This window comes from Danio rerio, chromosome 3, assembly GCF_052040795.2.
Source record: "Danio rerio strain M-AB ecotype USA chromosome 3, GRCz13ab, whole genome shotgun sequence".
Lineage (NCBI taxonomy): Eukaryota > Metazoa > Chordata > Actinopteri > Cypriniformes > Danionidae > Danio > Danio rerio.
The window spans coordinates 20325001-20344527 of record NC_141023.1 but is presented as its reverse complement, the minus strand read 5'-3'; the positions used below and the strand labels follow the sequence as shown (position 1 = coordinate 20344527).

General features: G+C 35.2%; 2 long non-coding RNA genes across 2 annotated transcripts in view; one reads left to right on the top strand and one right to left on the bottom strand.

Moving 5' to 3' along the window:
• LOC147845593 (uncharacterized) overlaps positions 1 to 4999 on the top strand; it is a 31093-nt gene extending 26094 nt beyond the window's left edge. Inside the window, exon 4 of the long non-coding RNA XR_015480656.1 lies at positions 3561 to 4999. This is a non-coding gene — a long non-coding RNA (uncharacterized LOC147845593). The remainder of the gene's footprint in view (positions 1 to 3560) is intronic.
• Positions 1 to 19527, bottom strand: part of LOC147845592 (uncharacterized) — a 344082-nt gene that overhangs the window by 268968 nt on the left and 55587 nt on the right. The gene's annotated exons all lie outside the window — the stretch shown is intronic.

Here is a 19527-nt window from a genome sequence, read left to right as displayed (position 1 = left end):
GCATTTAATGAGACACACACAAAAACAGAACCAAACTGGGAAATTTAAAAGGCATGCAAATGATGTTGAATAAGTTGAATAATCATATTCACATTCTTGGGACTTTAGGAGGTTTGTTTAACGTCTTAAGAAATTGTTTTTAATGAGCCCCATCATAAACGCAGTGCAATAAGACTCAAGAAGTTGATGGCGCGATTCATGGCTATTTTTGTGCCATGTTGTTTAAACAGCAAATTAATTTGCTCCACTTTGTGGACTCATGGGTGTTCCAGTCTAAAAAGGAAGTGTGTTAGGGCACATTGTTGGCACGTTGAAATTTTGAGGAACTGAAATAGACGCACCATTGACTAACTGTTACGACCACAGTCACAACATTAAATAAGGGAAAACACAAATGGATCGGTCTAGGGCTTTTATTTACAGAACAACTAAAAGTGGGAAGAAAGCACAACAAACTAAGGCTGAGCACGACTTAGCATTTGATAGCCGCTCAAATTCCCCATTACTACAACACTGCAGCATGAATCTTTATATCGTTGGCGGGCATTGATCCACAGGTACAGACAAAACCTACTTAAATCCACACAGAGACAGCAGCAAAACTTTAGAGGGCAACAAAGTAATAGAAATAAATAAATAAATAAATACATGAACACTAACTAAAAGCCCAGCGCAGATATTTTTACATCTAAAAAAAGGTAAAGGATTAAATTGTTACAAAACTATTATTTATTATATAAATATAAAACCCACTGCCTCCATGCTTTCATCTCAGTGAGGCTTTTTTCAGTTTATTCATAACAAATTGCATTTGTATAATGTTGTTGTTATTATTAGCAGTATTATTAATTTTTTTTATATATATATATATATATATATATATATATATATATATATATATATATATATATATATATATATATATATATTTGTTTTATTAAAAACAAGTTTAGAATTGTCCACCTGTTGGGTTTTGGAGATGTATGCGTCACCATATGGTGCATAAGAATATGACGTGTGTTTGGATATAACTTGTGTGTTTTTTGACCACACGTCATTATTATTGTTCAATTATTAATTTGCCAGAAATTGAACTGAATTTAGAAATAGTTTTGAAACAAATCTTTGTGCAAAACAAATGAAATTAGATGTGTAGGCTAATGGATGTCTTCAGTGGAGTGAGTTTCCACCGTTACCTTATCCACTGAAGTAAAGAAGTAAAGTAAAGAGTAAAAGTAAAGAGGCCGAATGGAGGAGTCTTTTTCTTTATCCTTGTACTGATGGCCTGTTTAATTGTTTTCTTGCTAGTGAAGCATTCAGTTTTTTCACTTACAAAGTCGGCCATGTAAATAGCTAACAAAATGATGCAACTGACTCTTAAAGAGAATGTGAGATGAGACTCTAATTGGTTTAATGTATATTATGCTCAAAACACACCCATAACTCATTAAAAGAATAAGCACAACCCTGTTAGACCATGCGTCAGGGTGCAGACTTTTTCCATCCTTAAAATAGTAAAAGTGGATTTGGACATGCTTTTACGCAATGCGCTTTAGACTTTGACCCTAGATTGTTAAAATAGACTTCAATTTGTTACTTAAAATTTTTTTTTTTTATAAAATTGTAATATCCCTGCTCCAAAGCAAGTAGTTAACATGTGCATAGAAATAAAACTGTTGATAGTTTTTAATAGACAAATGAAATGTTAAACAAGCACAGCTTGGCCTTGTAGTGCAAGGGTTCATATCAGTGCTCAAATCAATACTTAGTGAACAGAGAATGGCTGAAAATGCATTTTCAATCTGGACTTTGCAATGTAGTGTTTCTCTGGACCCCTGGGAGGAAGTCTGGTGCTGACCTCCCAGCATGCCTTGCGATGCCTATGACTGTTGTCATGGTGATGGTCAGTGGTCACTAAGCGTCTCGCAGGCTGTCATTTCACCCAGCTGGAGACTTCGAGCCGGCACAATCAGTCCATGCTCCCGAATCCTGAGTCCATTTTATCCAAAATGGCTGACTATCTGGCTTTATCGTCATAAAGGGCTTGAGGGTATTCTGCTTTTGGCTGCAAACCCACAGCGCTTATGTAGAAAGTGTCTACTGCTACAGCTAGGACTGCAGTATGTCTATTTTATTGGACAGTTGAGGATTGCTTAATGTGCCATTGTGGATCCGGCGGGAGTCGTGTTGACGGACGCGAGGCGAAACGAAGCAGTTTCATAGCTGTTACAGAAGATGGACCCTTAGCCATAACTCAGACATACTAGTAACGAGTGCGCGCTTGCAAAAAAACTGGAGCAAGACTAAACTGAGATACTCCGTGACAGGAAATGAGACAGATGTAGGTCTCAGGGACCCTTTAGAGTTGCTTGGTTATTTATTTATTTATCCTGGTGTTTATTAAGGGCTTTATATTGCCTCCTGTGCTGGCGCTTGTTGCCTCCCCACAGAGACAGCAGTCATTGATGTTCATTTGGCGACTGTTGAACGGCCTCACTCACATGCTGGTATTAATCGACATGAACGCGATAGGTTAAAATGAACATGCTGTACGGTTTGCAGTAAGTTCAACAAATTAACATCATTAGACCCTCTAGGACTGATTCATTCTCATGGATTTGAGACATTTATTGTGACCAGTCACCCAAAGGATATACTGGAGCTCTGTAATCAACTTGTGAAACACACACACACACACACACACACACACACACACACACACACACACACACACACACACACACACACACACACACACACACACACAAACACACACTAACTTTACTAGAGCACAGGTTTGGTGCAAAATGTTAGCACTTCTATTACAATAGACCATCAAAAGTGCACTCTTTTCAAACATTTCAGCCTATTTTCAATTGTGTTAGTACAATGCGTAATCACAAAATATCCTTTTCACTACACAACCATATTTATAATATGCTTTTCACTACACTCAGAAATAAAGGTAGCCTACACAAGCTATCACTGGGGTGGTACCTTTTCAAAAGGTACACATTTGTACTTGAAGGGTCCCTATTGGTCCCTAAAATATATATATATTAGTACCTACAAATTTTAAGAGGAACACTTTTAAGAGGAACCTACTTTTTAGTTACTAATACCCCGGCATCCTGGCCAAATTTGCCCACTGGCCTCTGTCCATCATGGCCTCCTAACCCTCCCCATATCATAATTGGCTTCATCCCTCTGTCTGATCTCCACCAATCAGCTGGTGTGTGGTGTGCGGTCTGGCGCAAATGGCTGCTGTCGCGTCATCCCGGTGGATGCTGCGCACTGGTGGTGGATGAGGAGATTTAAAAAGCGATTTAAGTACCCAGAAAGCGCTATATAATTGTAAGGAATTATTATTAATATTATTATTATTATTATTGTTATTATTATTGTTATTATTACATGTACCCTTGAGGTTATAATAGGAACCTTTTATGTACGAATTTGTATCTTTTGATAAGGTACCAGCCCAGTAACAGCTCGCGTACCTTTATTTCTGAGAATGTACTCAAAGCTACACATATCTATATAAATGTTTTCATTTTCAGGAACGGCCTGCCATAAAGCTAAAGACTGATTTCATGCGGCTGCCATTTTGAAAAGCAAAAGCAAGGCTGTGGTGGGAAGAAACCCAGGAAGTATCACCTGGAGTCACAGAAGAACGGCGACCGCGATGACATCTTGTGTATTTGGCTGAATATCTTATCAGCCAAAAGAAAGTGACACACATTTATCATTTCACTGCTTTCTGAGTGACCTGAATGTCCGTTCTGAATGGATAGTGAAAATAAAATGGGATATCGGACCTTTTTTTCAGCTAAGTTAAGTTATAACTTTAAGGGGAAGCTAGTGATATTTAGCCGTACCATCTTGGTATTTCGTAACATTTAGTTTTTATGAGGTGGGTTGTCAGCCCCCCAACCTGGAGGACCATGATATACACACATATACGATGGACAATTTAGCGTACCCAATTCACCTACAGCACATGTCTTTGGACTGTGGGAGAAACCGGAGCACCCGGAGGAAACCCACGCAAACACAGGGAGAACATGCAAACTCTACACAGAAGTGTCAACTGACCCCGCAGGGGCTCTAACCAGTGACCTTGCTGTGAGGCGACAGCGCTACCCACTGCGCCACTGTGTCGCCCATCCAATGTAATTAGGAAAAAAAACATCAAAAGAAGCGCAACAATAGTAAATATAATTAAGATGGAAAAAAATCTTCAAAAAGTGAATTTTTACTGTGTCTAAAGTAAGAGAATAAATCAATTCAATCAATTCTCAAAATAATTTGGTCTTTAGAGTTTTTTTGGTACATTGTCGATGAGCCGAATGTGTAAAAAAAAAGAAAGGAAGCAGGAGAATTGATCAAAAATATATATTGGCTTTTTTGATATCAAGGAAAACCAACTTTGATGTTAAAGAATAAAAAATTTTATATCATTACTCTCCCTCGTGTTAAGACGTCTCTCTCTAAAACCAGAATCATTTACTTTATCCATTTAACACAAAAGAAGGTCTCTATGTTCCAAAGAGTATGAAATAAATCATATTCATTAGATACGTTTCACTTCTCAATGAACCAGTCTTGATTTTATTGATTGTAGGGTTTGTCTTTTCCAGTTAAATTTTCCTTTCTTACACTATTTCCGACTGCAAATCAATTGAACGCTTCTTAATTGCTCACGTGAGGAACTCTGTTGTCATACATTCGGTCCTGACCTTCTGTGTAAGCTTTTAACCTGTGCTACTGTGAAGGGCTCAAATGAGCGGACCAGAATGGGCTGCAGGGACAGACCGCGAGGAGGAGCGCTGAGAATACATCACAACCTCTGGACTCCATCTGTCAGCACGCAGAGGGTGGAGGATGCGGGACAAGCGGAAGACAGGTGGAACCGCCCCACAAGCTGCCCTGACATCCAACACCTGCGCCTCCCAAGACTCTGGACAAACTTTCTTCTGCAGCTCCGTCCGTCCTTCAGGTCTGTAGAGTTTGTGTTTACAGTACAAGTGAAATCAAAACTAACCATATTGATTTTGTTAGCTCACATTGCAAGTTTTGTGGTGAACAATTCATCTGTGCATGTCATTTAATTGAAATCTGAAAATGCACTTCCTTTTAATTTCTTAAATTCTCAGATTACATCTGTCTGAGGTATTGGGCGTGGCTAACATACTTAACCATGCCCTACCAACTATCAGTTTTGACACCGCTATGCTAACAGCAGAAATGGTGAGGAGGAGGAGTCTGTTAGGTTGTAAAATCTCTTCTAAAACCCTTTTCTAGATCCTTCTGAATGAAATGCCTACTTTACATCCAATCACAGTACAAAAAAAACAAGCCACACCCACTGTTTTCTCACTTAATATTCCATTTCTCTGGACAGTGGTCTCAAACTCAATTCCTGGAGGTCCGCAGCTCTGCATAGTTTAACTCCAGCCAGCTCCAAATCACACCTGCTTATTAGTGTCTAGTAGTCTTGAATGCCTTGATTAGTTGGATCAGCGGCGTTTGATTATGGTTGGAGCAAAACTATGCAGAGCTGCGGCCCTCCAGGAATCGAGTTTGAGACCTATGCCTTAGGAGCAATACGAAAAAATAATGGTTGCAGCTTCAGGTTTATGTGGACTTTGAAGGAAGATAGCTCAGTTATCACTATACTTCACTAGTTGATAATGTTGTGAATGTTTTTGTCATTCTAATCGCCTGAGACCTTTGGTCATCGCAAAATAATACATTTATTAATACATTTTAGATGAAATCCAGGAGCTCTCTCATCCTCCATAGACAACAAATTCAAAATTCTAATGCTAATTTTATTAGTCACATACAGAGTCAAAAATAGTATGATATGCAGTGAAATGCATACACAGCCACTTGTGACCTTAAAGTAGTAACAACAGTAACAAAATAAGCAATAATAATAACAATATAATCTAAACCAGTGGTTCTCAAACTGTGGTACGTGTACCACTAGTGGTACGCGGACTTCCTTCTAGTGGTACGCGGAGGAATGAAAAATGTCATGTACATGCTACATATATTTCAAAATGTATTAAAAATTATGTTTATAATGTGCCATATATGACATATAGCCTATATTTCAGAGGTAATCTGCCACGTTTGTTTTACTGTGCAGAGTTATAGCTGCTTTACTGGGCCTACTGCGCTACTGTATTTCAATACTGCTCATTTTGGTGGTACTTGGAGAGACAATTTTTTTCTGAGGTGGTACTTAATGAAAAATTTTTGAGAACCACTGATCTAAACTATGGTGAAATATAAGTTATGCAATAGAAAAAAAGCAAATATAGAAAAAATATTTTTTAGTATAGACTCGCAATGGTCTCAAACTCAATTCCTGGTGGGCCGCAGCTCTGCATAGTTTCTCTGCATAGTCTCCGACCCACACCTGCTTAACAGTGTCTAGTAGTGTTGAACACCTTCATAAGTTGGATCAGTGGTGTTTGATTAGGGTTGGAGCAAAACTATGCAGAGCTGCAGCCCTCCAGGAATTGAGTTTGAGGCCACTGTTTAAGAGTATGCAGCTGTATAGAAAAAGTAAAAGTACAATAAAAATCTATAACAATACAATGGTTCAGATATTCAGAATGGAAATCAAAATAATTGTAAAAACATTCCACATGACTTTAGTAGTTCAACAGTAATGATATGAAGCTCCAATAACACTTTTTCAAGCACCGAACAAAGTTGTTTTTGCTTCGTTTTTTTTTGCTTCACACAAATGTTTTTTGGAGCTTCGTATGATTGGTTGAACCGCTAAACTCCCATGGAGTGCTTTGACAATGTTTTTGGTCCCTTTATTAACTAAAGCATCTTAATTTGTGTTGATAAGGTGAACAAGTCTCCAGAGGTTTGTAATTACATAAGAGTGAGTTAGTAACAGTGTTGAGAAAAGTTACCTTTTATAACGTAATGCATTATAATATTAAGTTACTCCCCCCAAAATAACTAGTTGCATCACTTAGTTACTTTTTATGTTAAGTAATGCGTTATGTTACTTATTGTTACTTCTAAATGACTTTTTCTGGCCTGGCCTGAGGCTTGATCTCTTTCAGAACTTGCAGGATGTTTTTCTTTCTTTTTTTTCTTTCTTTTTTTTAAATGGAAAACGACACACTATGCGTTTAACAACACACTGTATAACCTTCACCTCCATTTACATTTGAAAAATTTGTTTGAATAATGTTAGCTTCTGAGAACTTCCTGTTGCTACATATATTGTATATACAAAAATAATGAAAGTTGAAAGCAATGTGTGTGCTATTTTTGTCTTATTAGTTTAGTTAAATCATTGTCCATTGAGACAATCCTCTTTTCCTTCAAGTGTTTAAAATAATGAGAATACTTCCATCACAGAAATATAAAACTCTGCCACCTTGGTTTCTGTCTGTTCCCGCAGGGAGCACATTCTCTCATTAAGTGTGATTCATCGTGCGTACACAAATTTTAATTCAGCAAATTATTTTTTAAAAGCAAATTAAAAAATCTTAAGCAATTCAAGTTACATTTTTAAAAGCAACTGAAATACTATTGCTTAATTTTTTTTTTTAAGTTATGCATTACTTTACTCACTACTTTGAAAAGTAATATTGCATAACTCGCTAATTGTAACACATTACCCCCAACACTGGTAATTAATAACAGAATTTTCATTTTTGAATGAACCAACTCTTTAAATATGCAAATTAGGCAATATTGAGGCAATATGTGCACAAAGCTGTGTATATCTCTACCACAAATATTTAACCGTTGTATAAATCAGGTTCACAACTCTTACCAGATTAGAGTCAAAGGTTTTTAGAGTTGATTTATCTCTTTATTACTTCATAATTTAAAAAATACTATCATCAACAAGATACAATCACATTTTTTTTTGTAGAATAAAATGTATGTAATCAGGCATATTGGGAATGCACATTTCCCTGTGTGATCATGTTCAGAATATAGATGTGAATGAAACTTTGAAATTTGTGGTATGTAAAGTTCTACAGAAGTTAATATGCTTGGCTCAATGCAGGGACAAAATGCTTGTTTTGAGGAAAAGAAATGCTTACCGAATATTAGAATTATTTTTTTTTAATGAACTAACCCTTTATTAGGGCAATATTGGGGCAATAATCACGGTGTTGGTAAAAAAAGTAATAGATTACAATCTGTAGTCTCTTTAAAAAAAGTAACTAAATGTGTTAGTTACTTTAAGGACACAATGTGAATATGTGCTGTTATTTTATTGTAATTTGCATATTTTTTAAGAAATAAGGCAGACGTAACATTGTAATATATTACTTTTTATCCAACACTGGCAACATGTGCACTAATTTTTGTACATTTCTAGTACAAACTATTATATTTAACTATTGAAGAAAATCAGTTTCACAATACTTGCCATATTTTAGAGTCAAAGGTGTTTAGGGTTGATCGTCTCTTTTTATTCACATTTACATTTACATTTAGTCATTTAGCAGACGCTTTTATCCAAAGCGACTTACAAATGAGGACAAGGAAGCAATTTACACAACTATAAGAGCTACAATGAATAAGTGCTATAGGCAAGTTTCAGGTCTGTAAAGTCTATGAAGGAAAGTATTAGTAAATTTTAATTTTTTTTTGAGTACAGTTAGTGGTATATCCAGAGGCAATTGCAGATTAGGAAGTGAAATGGAGACTAAATAGTTAAGTTTTTAGTCGTTTCTTAAAAACAGCGAGTGACTCTGCCGTTCTGATGCAGTTAGGGAGTTCATTCCACCAACTGGGCAGATTGAGCGAGAGCGTTCGCAAAAGTGATTTCTTCCCTCTTTGGGATGGAACCACGAGGCGACGTTCATTCACAGAACGCAAGTTTCTGGAGGGCACATAGATCTGCAGAAGTGAGAGCAGATAAGAAGAAGCAAGGCCAGAAGTCACTTTGTAGGCAAACATCAAAGCTTTGAATTTGATGCGAGCAGCAACTGGCAGCCAGTGCAAACGGACTAGCAGGGGAGTGACATGTGCTCGTTTAGGTTCATTGAAGACCACTCGTGCTGCTGCGTTCTGGAGCAGCTGAAGAGGCTTGATAGAGTTAGCTGGAAGCCCAGCTAGTAATCCAGTTTGGAGAGAACAAGAGTTTGAACAAGGAGTTGAGCTGCATGTTCAGATAAGAAGGGTCGGATCTTTCTGATGTTATAGAGTGCGAATCTGCACGATCGAGCAGTTCTAGAAATGTGGTCAGAGAAGTTTAGTTGGTCATCAATCGTTACTCCAAGGCTTTTCACCATTTTGGATGCAGTAATGGTTGCCCCATCCATCTGGATTGAAAAGTTATGGTGTAGAGTCGGGTTGACAGAAACTACAAGCACAAGCAAGTCTCTTTTTATTACTTCACAGTTCAGAAAATACTGTGAATGGCAAGATACATTCACATTTTTTGTATAATAAAATGTATATCATCAGGCATATTGGGCATGAACATGTCCCTGTGTAAATATGTCCAGATTATAGATGTGAACGAAACTTTGACATTTGGGGTATGTAATGTTCCACTGAAGTGGAGATTTATTTTGTTTAGCTTATTTTGAGGGAAATGCTAACTAAATTAAATAATTTTCAATTTTGAATGAACTAACCCTTTAAATATGCAAATTAGGCCATATTGAGGCAAGACGTGCAATCATTTGTGTACATATCCGGAGCAAATATTTGAATGTTGTATAAATCAACTTCACAATACTCGCGATATTTAAGTCAATGTAATGTAATGTGCATTCAAAGGTTTTTAGAGTTGATTGTCTTTTTTTTATCGCTTTATTATTCAAAATGAAATTTGAACAGTAAGACACACTCACAATTTTGTTTTGTAGAATGAAATGTATATAATCATATATGTAAATATGTTCAGAATGAACCTTTGACATTCGGTGTTTGAAAAGTTCTGCTGAAGTGAAGATTTATGGCTCAATGCAGGATTAAAAAACTTGTTTTGAGGAAAAAATGCTAACTAAATGACAATTTTAATTTTTGAATGAACTAACCCTTTCCTAATATATGCATATTAGAAAATATTGAGGCAATATGTGCACATGTTTGTGTACATTTCTAGTACAGACATTTGACCATATTGTATAAATCAGGTTCACAATTCTTGCCATATCAGAGTCAAAGGTTTTTAGAGTTGGTTGTCTCTGTTTATCAATTCATAATTTAGAAAATACTGTGAATGGCAGGATACATTCACAATTTTGTTTGTAGAATAGAATGTAAATAATCAGGCATATTGAGCATGAGCATGTCCCTATGCATATACAGTATGTTGATGAAACTTTGAAATGTGGTGTATGTAAAGTGGAGATTTAAGGCTCAATGCAGGAAAATGAGAAGAATGCATTGTAATTGAAATTCGCAGACACAAATTTAATAAAAGTGCAACAAAGTAAACATTTAAAAGTGTATTTTGGATGGACAAACACTTTGAGAAAAGCCAATCGTCCAAAAACAATCAAAGTTGACAGGTGTTTTTCCCTGCTGTCTCTTGCCTTAATGTGTTTCTTTATATAGGCCTATGTATATTGGCCTCATTTATGAGCTGGCTCCACTGTGTTTTTTACAGTCAGATTTTACGGGATTGTTTGTTTTGCATTTCATGACATTTGATAATTACATCCATAGAGGGCGCTATTACACTGAGCAGGGAGTCTTCAAGGGTTCTCCAGTGGGACATTGAAACGTGTGGCTACTTTCAGTGTCTTTTGCAGGGTTGTGGGGTGTAACGCATTATTATTCTTGACCGGTCCTCGCAGGAATCAAAGCGCAAGGCCTTTTATATTTTTATACACTACCACCCCCTCAGTCCCCATGCTGGAACCAGCCCTGGACTCGCGATCGCTGCTGACCCATAGAGAAAGACAGAAAGAGAGAGAGAGAGAATGATGGAGAGAGGTAGACGGAGAGAAAGGCCACATTACCGATTCCAATGCACAGGCCTTTTCCATTTAGTTGCAAATTGATACAAGGACTGGATGAGAATTAAAAAAAAAAAAAAAAAAAACAGGCAATCACCCGTGCTTGATTAGTCTTTGTGTTGCCAATTATCCATTACAATCCTGCTTGTGTGTTGCAAACAGTCATCATAGGCTTGACTGCTTCATTCCCTTGTCGAAATATGGTGGTCAAGACATGGCCGAGTTTTCTGGATGAGGGTACTGGAGACAATGAAGCAAATTGTCTGTAAAAAGTTCCAATTTTTGCATTTTTATTAAGTTATTCATTCAAGTTAAAGCTTATGTAATTCATAAAAACTTTAAGAAACACTAGGATAAGTTCTCAGGTCATGTCAGGGTGGTCTTAAACAGCTTTATTGTACATTTTGAAATAATAAGCAAATTCATAAATTAATTAAATAAACTTATGTCAATGATGTCAATTTTATTATATTAATCTCAGTTTAAACATAAAAATATGAGTTTATGGAATATTCTATAGAAAGTATGCTATAGTTCAATGACTTTTACAATAGTTTACCATAAAGGAGTTTAGTTACAACTGCTGTTTTAAAAGATAATTACTGTAAAAATGTTTACAATACATCTGTTTTAATGAACAGAAATGTATTTAAACAAGCAGCATTCTCGACTGTAAAATATATGGATTATCAAAAAGTATTCTATTAAGCATTGCACATTGTTACCTTATATTTACTGTAAATTTCTGGCAACCACAGATGACGATACTGTATATTACACCTGTTATTTTTTAGTGTTATTTAAAAAAAAGAAAAATTACATACTTTGTGAAAACAAACAACATATGTATGTTAGCATTCTTATATAATAAGCTATTTTGAAATGCTTTATTTTAAAAGTTTATAGTACTTTTTTGTTGCCAAAGATTTTTTTTGGGCTGTGTTTGTTTGTGTGCGTTAATTTCTTCATTCATAGTTCGTTCGTTAATTTATTTGTTAGTTGGTTCGTTAGTTATTTGTTATTTTTTCATTAGTTTGTTCGTTAGTTTGTTCATTTATTTGTTTGTTCGTTAGTTTGTTCATTTAGTTTTTTTGTTCGTAAGTCTGGTCATTCATTAGTTTATTTGTTAGTATGTTCATTCATTACTTTGTTCGTTAGTCTGTTAATTCGTTAGTTTGTTTGTTAGTTTGTTTGTTAGTTAGTTTGCTAGTTAGTTTGTTAGTTAGTTCAATAGTTTGTTAGTTTGTTTGTTAGTTTGTTCATTACTTAGTATGTTTGTTTGTTCTTTCATTCGTTTGTTAGTTAGTTTGTCAGTTAGTTTGTCAGTTAGTTAGTTCTTTAGTTAGTTTGAGTTAGTTTGCTAGTTAGTTCAGTAGTTTGTTCAATAGTTTTATTAGTTTGTTTGTTGGTTCATTAGTTTGTTTGTTAGTTTGTTTGTTTGTTTGTTAGTTAGTTTGTTAATTAGTTTGTTTGTTTGATTGTTAGTTAGTTAGTAAGTTAGTTAGTTAGTTAGTTAGTTAAACAGTTAGTTAGTTAGTTAGTTAGTTAGTTAGTTTATTAAATACTTACAAACTAACAAACCAACTGACCGACGTATGCACGAACAAACGAACGAATTAACAAACTAACAAACGTATGCTAGTTTGTTGTGTAGTATGTTTCTTAGATTGATCGTTAGTTTGTTTGTTAGTTTGTTTGTTAGTTAGTTTGTTAATTTACTTGTTAACTTAGTTAAACACTGTTAACACATAACAGTTATAAGTGGATTGAATATAAAACAATTATGCTGTTGCCAAAATTTTTGATAATTGGGTTGTTTTAGCTTGTTTCAAATAAGTAGCAAAATAATTATTGCGTGAACCCTTGTTGTTTTAAAATAAAAATATTCATTGAAATAATTAAAAAAAATTATATTTCTGTTCTATAATAGCTAAAACTAAAAACAATTTAAGGTAAAAAAGACACATTGTAAACAAAACTAATTAAAATAACTAAAATGTCATTATATATAACTAATTCAAACTAAATCTGGATCAGTATGTTAATGATAGTCAAATAACAGTGCTATGATATTGAATCTGCGTTGAATAAATTGTATATAATGTTATTACCATCCCTCAGGCCTATATAGAGTGTTTAACAAGTAGAAAACATTGTTCCATATAAAAAGAAACAAGAAATATAGTTTGTACGTACTTATCCTCTCACTTCTTACCGATGAAATGTGTGTGTGAGGAATCGCAATCGTGATGAGAGGCGAGGAATAATTCATTTATGACCGAAACGTAAGAACTCCAGCCGGATATAATGAGGCGACAGTGTTCATATTTGTGTATAAGAGACAATTATGTGAAACCTTAGCATTGGAGCAGACAAGTCATTAGGCCCGAGTTTTGATGCGGTAATAACGAGCGTTTTAAAAGCTCCCCGATCATGTCATATTAAAGCATAGCAATTCTCCCTTTCCTGTTTTTTTGGTGTCGCTGGGGTGAGGGTATGTGTTAAGATAAATATTGGATAGTCTTGGCAATTATCCACACTTCAGTATTGGAATAACACATTCGCTGTGTTTATACTTAAACTATACCAAGACAGCTGACTCCAGGTGCATGCTGGGTAAACGCCAGGGAAACGCAGAGATTGCCTTTTGCATGTCTGTCTCCACCTCCTCCGCAATGCAAAAAAAAACCTTCCTTTGGTTAAGTGATAAAATTGTGTTAATGAAGGTTTTATGAGAGAACCACTTATGAACATGCTGGCACACACATCAATGTGGTCTTGAAGCAAGGCACTGCAGGTGAACAAGATAAAAAAATACTGTCAAAACTGTTTAAATATGGAAATCAGGCATTATTTAATGAAATATATGCACTAATTTGCATACATTTCTTGTACAAAAATCTGAACAGAGGGTGAAATCAAGTTCAACATTTGTTTATTCATTCATTTATTTTCCTTCGGCTTGGTCTCTTATTTATCAGGGGTCACCACAGTGAAATGAACCGCCAACTTTTCCGGCACATGTTTTACACTGCAGATGCCCTTCCAGCTGCAACCCTTTACTAGGAAACACCCATTCACCTTCACATTCACACTTATACACTACAGCCAATTTAGTTTATTCAATTCACCTATAGCGCATGTCTTGGTCTGTGGGGGAAACCGGAGCACCCGGAGGAAACCCACGCGAACACAGGGAGAACATGCAAACTCCACACAGAAATGCCAACTGACTCAGTCGGGACTCAAACCAGTGACCTTCTTGCTGTGAGGCCACAGTGCTAACCACTGAGCGACCATGTCGCCAACATTTGTTTATTTATCTATTTATTAGATAAATATTATCTATTATCTATTTATTAGATTATTATTATTTTACATATTAGAGATTTTGTGAGTTTTTTTTTTGTATCACTCCATATGAACATAATGCTTTTTAAAAACTTTCAGAATTCATACATGAATAAAACTGTGTAGTTTGTTGTGTGTAAGAGCTTCTAAAGTGGTGATTTATGGTTCAAAAATAAATCTTAAGAAAACAGCCTTTAAAAATATGCTTTGTATTAGAAATTTAAAGATGCAAAGGGATAAATTGAGCCAAGAGAAACATTTAAAGGTGCATTTTCATTACTTAAAATTGAAAAAAATAAATAAAAAATAAGGTAATGAAAACCCAAAAAAAATCTAAAATTTCCAAATTGACATGTGCATCTACTTTTTTTTTTTGCTTGCAGTGCTTCACTTTTTTCTTAAAAATTTAATTACATTAAATGAAAATTTAAGCTATTTAACAACGATTACTTTAACAGTGTTACTTTACATTATACTGAAAAAATACAGCCAGATTCAAAGATGATTTCTCTGGATTTACAAAGTTAAGTGACTGTGTACACAATTTTTTGGGCTGAATTTAAACAAACAAATTAAGGTAAACATTACTAAATTTAATTTGTTTAAATTCAACACATAAATTGTTTTCAACAATTTTGGACATCACAAATTGTCAGTGTATTTTATGCTTTGTTGGTTTAGCGGTTAATTCAAATGAATTTGAACACGTTCAGTTGTACAAAAATGTAAGATTTTGATTGGAGGCGGGGCACCAAACCCCGTCCCTAAACCCAATCATTATTGGAGCATAAGCAAATCATACTAAATTGTATGAATGAGATTGTATGAATTGCTGTGAGAGAATGTTGGGAAATGAAAAAAAAAAAAAAACGCAAAATTGAAAATGTGTGAAATGTGCATTTTGCTTTCTGTGTCTTGCCTTTTTAAAAATATCAGATGTTATTTAGTGATACAGTTCATGTTTTGATTGTTTTACAACTTTCAGCCGCCCTTCCAGCCACATCCCATTACTGGGAAATACACATTTACACTCATACGCTACGGCCAATTTAGTTAATCCAATTCACCTATAGCGCATGTCTTTGGACTGTGGGGAAACTGGAGCACCCGGAGGAAAACCCACATGAACACGGGGAGGACATGCAAACTCCACACAGAAATGCCACCTAGCCAGGATTTGAACCAGTGACCTTCTTGCTGTAATGAGACACCATGCCGCAAACATTTTTTTGTAATAGAGACTTTGGGAGTTTCTTTTGTGTCACTCCATATGAACATAATGCTTTTAAAAACCTTCAGAATTCATACATGAATAAAACGTTGTAGTTTGTTTTGTGTAAGAGCTTCTGGAGAAAAAAATGAATCTTGAGAAAACAGCCTTTAAAAATATGCTTCGCAATAGAAATCTACAGACACAAATGGATAAATTGTGACAGGAGATTAAAGGTGCATTTTCTTGCTAAATAAATAAATAAATTAATCAAAATCCAAAAAAGTACAAAAATCTTCAAATTGAGAGGTGCATGAAAAAAAGTTTTTGCCTGCAGTCTCTCACATTTAAAGTATTTTTTAAAATATAAATGTAAATACATTAAATTAAGATTTAATATAGTTAACAGATATTAAGAAAGTGTGGCAAAACCTGTAAAAAGGGGGAAACATGAGGAAAAATATCTATTTTATGTTTTGTCGGTTTAGTGATAGTTTAGATCTCAGTTGTACAAAAATGCAAGATTGGCGTCATGGTGGCGCAGTGGGTAGCACGATCGCCTCACAATAAGAAGGTCACTGGTTTGAGCCCTGGTTGGGTCAGTTGGCATTTTTGTGTTTGCATGTTCTCCTTGTGTTCACGTAGGTTTCCTCCGGGTGATCCGGTTTCCCCCACAGTCCAAAGACATGCGCTATAGGTGAATTGATTAAATAAATTGGCCATTGTTTGTGTGTGAACACCAGAGTGCATGGGTGTTTCCCAGTGTTGGGTTGCGGCTGGAAGGAAATTCTCTGCGTAAACATAAGCTGGATAAGTTGGTGGTTCATTCCACTGTGTTGACCCCGGATTAATAACGACACTACGCTGAAAAGAAAATGAATGAATGAAAAATGTACAATTTTAACTGTACGAACATTTTTAGTTTTATGCCTCACCTAGAATATAAAAATACATATAAATACATTTAGATCATTCACTTCAATCAGTACTATCGGAATGCGAAGAGACTTTTAACCAGCACAACAAAAATGTTTCTGAAGACAATCACCTACTGCACCTTTAATAATACCATTCATGTTTTGAGGTATTTGGAAATATTGTCAGGCAGATGGATTTCTTCCCCAATGTGTAAAACACAGAAACAGAACGAGAACAAAAGTGGTTTGGGCTGTTGTATTATTTGAGGCTTTTTTTTTTTTTTGTTCTGTCAGATAGGTGAAGAAAGAGTTGCAGGTGGAAAAAAGTATTGTTGGGGGAAAAATGTTCATTTTCCACTTGGACAGCCTGTAATGGGATGGGAGATACCTGTGAGAACAGGAACTAAACTCACAATCAAAGGCTGGAAATGGCCCTGGCCCAGTAACCGAAGCGATTACCACAGAACCTCTGACTTTCCACTCAGGGTTTGTAGTGAAACGGTGTGGTCTGAATATCAATAGCCAGTCTATGCTATTTCGAGCTTTACTAGTGGCTAGAAGGAATCCCTCATCTTTCATCTCGAGCGCAGAGGCGAACGAGGCAAGATTTTGTTTCAACACTATAGTGGAAAACAAGATTTAGGATCTTATTTTAAAATCATACAGTTCTTTGATGACTGCCCTGATGGAACAAAAAACAGCTCAGTCCAGTGTGAGTTTTCATGCTGGTGTGCAAAAAGGTCAACAAATGATTTAATGTGTATTTGTTTTGCGTTTAAATGTTTTTGAATGCTTTTATACACTGTTAAAATATCCACACCATATTTTGTAGCTCACATGGTGTTTTCTTTTTGTTTATGGTTGTGATTCGCATTATGGAATATTGAACTTTGCTCTGTCAACTTTTGATATTGAAAATTCAACACTGCAGATTAACAAAGTGACTTTTATTGGCATTTTAGTAGTTTCAGACAAGATATTGTTTAAGAAATAATATAAAGAGAATTAAGTCAATTAAAATACCAGAAAAAGTGCTGGCGGTTTATAATCAGGTTTTTGTACCGTAATGTACAGCACAACCATATATCACTTCAAACTATTAAAAATGTTCCTTTACAAACTTTTCAACATCAACAGCTTTTGGAGGAAAGATCAAGATCCCTCAATGCGATTCAATAGCAGAAAAAGTAAAAAAATAACCATCAATCACCAGATATGGACAATTATTAATTAAAAAATATTTTAACAGTGTAGAACATCACAAACAATCTGTCATAAAATCCAACAATATTCACAAACTGAATTTTTATTTAATTTTATAATGCTCTCTGATGTCTAATGTAAGTAAAAAATTAAGTAATAGGCCATTTTCAATCTAGTTTTGTACCACTCTTTAATACATATCACTGCATATTAAAATGAATAGTCTACATAGTTATTAGTGAGCAATGCATTAGCAGCCTAAGTGGACGATCACACTGAATGTGCAGTTGTGGCCCACCGTCTGGTGAACTTCACAAAACAGCAGTGTGCTGTTCTTTTTATGTTGCTAGGTAACCACTGTATCAACAGTCTTGGCGCTGGAGTGCATTATATCGGGGTTTTTTTTGCTCACTGATTTTACGTTTTTGCAGGTGCTGTAGATGGTTTGAACACGAGGCATTTGATGTGACCAGCAGGGCCTTAGTCTCTTCCTACTAAATGCATAAATTCATAGGTGGAGCTAAAGGGGTTGGTAATTTATAAATTGATCTTCTTTTGCAGAGACTTTGTTATCACTCTGAGACAAAATTAAAAACATGTTGCTTTAACAGCTTCATTTTAATAAGTCAAGTTTTTAGACTTAAAAAAGAAACAACATTAATTCTGTACTAGATTGACATTTTATTTAATAAAAAAAAAAGATTCCTGAAATCAGCTGTTTAAGTACGTGCTCAACAGCGCTTACATTTTTGAGGAAAATTGCCATTTTTTAAATTTCAGTAGCCATTGGTACTGAAATTCAGTATCGTGACAACACTACTCCTGATTCAGTAGCGTGATATGAACAATAATACAGATGTTAAATATGTGAATTAAATTAATGAGAATGTGCATATTAACATGAATAATCTTCGCAATGATTAGTAGGCAATTCATGAGCGCCTAAGTGGCAGATCATGCTGAATGTGCAGTTATGGCACACCATTTGGTTAACTTCAAAAACAGCAGTGTGCTGTGCTTTTTATGTTGCTGTGTTCAATAAAAAATACAAACTGTGGAATGTATTTTTAACAGAAATATTCTGTAGATTGAATTTATAAATGTAAAATGTTAAAAACAGTAGATCAACTACAGCTGCCAGTATTTTTCCATAAAAACAAGAAAGGAGAAAAAACAGCAAAACATTTTTTGTCACCATTGTGCAGGATAGTAGCATCTATTCAAGTCCAAGATGAGCTGAGAGTATCTGATGTTGTGCTGCATCTTTTATGGTTTAAATGGAACTGTGTAGTTACTAATGCAGTGAAAATCTGTTTGCTAATTGTAAACACACATAAACACATTAGTGCATTGAATGACTTTACATTTTTGTGCACTAAGCTATGATTTTGTTAACCGAACATGTCAGTTCATAAAATATGGTTATTTTATGTAAATTTAAACCGTTCGATAAAACTTCAGGTTTTTTCTACAGAAAAATTCTAGTAACCACAGCTGCTGGTATTTTTTTGTAAATTTAACTGATATTTTACACTATAAGAATTTGCTAATTAACTCTCAGTGTTGATAATGTTAACTCTTTCTAAAGTGTTATTTTAACATTTTTATAGTGGTTCCCATTTTAACTCTAAGTAGTTAAATCTACTATCTAAAATTTGCAGTGTAGGCAACCACTGTATCAACAAAAGTGCATGACATCAGACGTTTTTTTGCACACTGAATTGACTAATCTTTTCAACTGCAGGTGCACAGAGTACTGAAAATCGTGAGGCGCAGCAGACGGTTTTAAAACAAGGCATTCGTTGTGACCAGCAGGGCCTTAGTCTCTTTCTACTAAATGTATTAATTTGTGGGTGGGGCTAAAAGGCTT